At 40.0% G+C, this 2972-nt stretch overlaps 1 non-coding gene across 1 annotated transcript; it reads left to right on the top strand.

Annotated features, from left to right (window-relative positions):
- Positions 1-2403: 2403 nt before the first annotated feature.
- Positions 2404-2539, top strand: LOC115837786. The gene has a single exon (XR_004032838.1). It is a non-coding gene; the product is annotated as a small nucleolar RNA SNORA58 (small nucleolar RNA).
- The last annotated feature ends 433 nt before the right edge of the window (positions 2540-2972 follow it).

Below are 2972 nucleotides of genomic sequence, written 5' to 3'. Positions count from 1 at the left end.
CTTTTATGTAAACATTTTGGAGTTGCCACTACTTGCCCCTCTCCCCCGTCATATCTCTTTTAAAAACAAATAGGCCAGGCATGGTGGCTCAAGCCTGTAATCTCAACACTTTGGGAAGCCAAGGCTGGCAGATCACCTGAGGTCGGGAGTTTGAGACCAGCCTGACCAACATTGAGAAACCTCGTCTCTACTAAAAATACAAAATATACAAAATTAGCCAGATGTGGTGGCGTATGCTTGTAATCCCAGCTACTCAGGAGGCTGAGGCAGGAGAATACCTTTAACCCGGGAGGCGGGGATTGTGGTGAGCCGAGATCGCGCCATTGCACTCCAGCCTGGGCAACAAGAGCAAAACTCCATCAAAAAAAAAAAAAAAAGTAAGTCAATCTTGTGTTAACTCAAATATCTATGTGATTTTTACTATACATAAGAAACTTAACTCTGATGGAGAAAATTTATACAAGTAGGCTAAAACATTTTATGTTAAATTATGATATTAAATGTAGTTATACTCTCAACACTGCCTGGGGAATCTACTAATGTTTTCTGGATCACTAAGAAAATGATTTCTTACCCTTCTCCTCTCTTCTCTGTTCTCATAAGTCATACTTCTCTTTCCTCCTTGAGAATGACAATACCCCTAATTCTCTGCCAATGACTTCAACTCATACTATATTCAGATATTTTAAATTGTCGTTCAGATCCTGATGGCTCATCTCACTGCATCTACAAAGCCACCTGCATCTACACTTCTTTTTCTTTCTACCTTCCAGTTACAGTGGAATTTTTTTTTTCCTTTTCATAGGCTTGTCCTTCTACATGGGTCTTGATCCCTTCCTCTCCTATTTTCCCAAGGATTCTGTTCCTTTAGGCACCCTCTCTTTTTCTTCATCATAAAATTCTCTCTCTTTAGTGGAATAGTTCAGCATATAGAAGCACTCCATTTTCTGTCATCCTAAAATATAACTCTCCCTTGATATATCTCTTGTCTGCTCCTCTTCACAGACAAAGTGCTCTCTGGAGTTTTATATTTTCTTTCTCTACTACCTCACCACCCATTAAGTCTTCAAATAACTCATATCTAGCTTCTGCCTCTTTCATGACACAGAAACTGTGGTTGCAAAGCTTACCAAAGGCTGAAACAGATGGTAACTGTTCCTTCTTTGCCGTGTTTCCTTTCTTTATAAAATATTCTCTTGGTGTTGGGTTAATCTCACTCCTAGAGCTTTCTTCCTACCTCTACAGTTGCTCCTATTCAATGTCTTTTGAAAGCAGCTTCTCCTTTGCTTGACCTCTAAAAGCATAATAGGTTATGAGCCCTAGATCCTGAGCATCGCAGCCTTCTCATTTCTTTCTACATGATCTAGCTGAGCGTATTCATTCACATAGTTTTAAATAACATCTGTGTGAACAATTCCTCATTTATGTTCTCAGCCAATAATGTTCCTCTGCTATTTCTTTTAAAACCAATGGTTTATCTGACATTTTCACTTGGAGATCTCATGGTTACCTAAAACTCAACATATTCCAATTTGAATTCTTCAGTCTTCTCCTCCTTCACCCAAGTCTATTTCTCTCTGTCTTTCTCATCTCACTATATATCACAACCACCCATCCAGTTGCTCAAAATAGAAACTTGCTTTCATCCTTGATTTAACTTCCACTATCATCCCAGACTCCAATCTATCACTAAGCCCTGTAGTTTCTCTTTTCAAATATACCCGAAATCTGCCCACTTTTCTCCATCTTGATGGACTTAGAATAAGCTATTGAAATCTCCTACTTAGATAACTAAAATAATTTCTTTGTGACTCTTGTAGGTTTCCCTATCATCTTCCTAAATACAACATCTCACGCAGTAGATAAACTAATAAAAATAAAACTTGTATTTACATTTTCCAAATAATTTATTGAGCTCTTTCCTACCTGCTAACCCTGCATGATGAGGTTCCTACCCAACTCTCCATCCTCATTTGAGGTAACTCTCTCCATTATTCAATATTCTTTACCATCTTTGTTTCTTTTTGCTTCTTTAAACACATAAAGTTCTTTCCTATATCAAGGACTGTAATACCCTCTGCCTGAAATCACTTTCCCTACTCTTCATGCATGTTTATCTCCCTAGACTCCTTCAGATGTCTGTTTAAATATCCCTTACGTGTAAAACATAATTTTCCACCTTACCCACCTAAGTTCCCATGTTTCTTTCAAGGTCCTTACCAGGGTTGTTACATGGCTTCTTTATGTCTTTCACAGTTCTTATTACAATATATACATGTATATTTCCTTTTATACTTGCTTGTTTACTATCAGTCTTCTCTCCAAACCAAAACTCTCACAAGATAAGACGCATACCTCTTTGGCTTATCAATATACAATAGCTACCTTCAAAAGACCAAAACAGGGCATACCCGTAGACCTTGCCTGACTGTGCTCATGGCCAGGCAGGGGGGACATTGTATGCGAGATTAATTTGAAGTGCCTGCCAGCTTTAGCCAGCTTAATCAGTGGCCGGATAAATAGCAGGACTGTAACATTCCGCTGGGGGAAAAAAGGCAAGAAGAAAAGGGGAGCATAGGGATTTAGATAAGAAAGCGATATAGGCCGGGCACAGTGGTCCATGCCTGTTATCCCAGCACTTTGGTAGGCCGAGGTGGGTGGATCACCTCAGGTCAGGAGTTTGAGATCAGCCTGGCCAACATGGTGAAACCCTGTCTCTACCAAAAATACAAAAATTAGCTGGGTGTGGTGGTGTTCACCTGAAATCCCAGCTACTCAGGAGGCTGAGGCATGAGAATCGCTTGCACCCAGGAGGCAGAGTTTGCAGTGAGCCGAAATCACATCACTGCACTCCAGCCTGGGTGAAAGAGCAAGACTCTGTCTCAAAGAAAAAAAAAGAGAGATATAGATGACTGATTAAAAATTATGAGAATGGGCCGGGTGCAGTGGCTCATGGCTATAATCCCAGCACT

This window comes from Nomascus leucogenys, chromosome 12 (assembly GCF_006542625.1).
Source record: "Nomascus leucogenys isolate Asia chromosome 12, Asia_NLE_v1, whole genome shotgun sequence".
Taxonomy (NCBI): domain Eukaryota; kingdom Metazoa; phylum Chordata; class Mammalia; order Primates; family Hylobatidae; genus Nomascus; species Nomascus leucogenys.
Note: the sequence above shows the minus strand (reverse complement) of the source record. Positions and strands in the feature narration are given on the sequence as shown.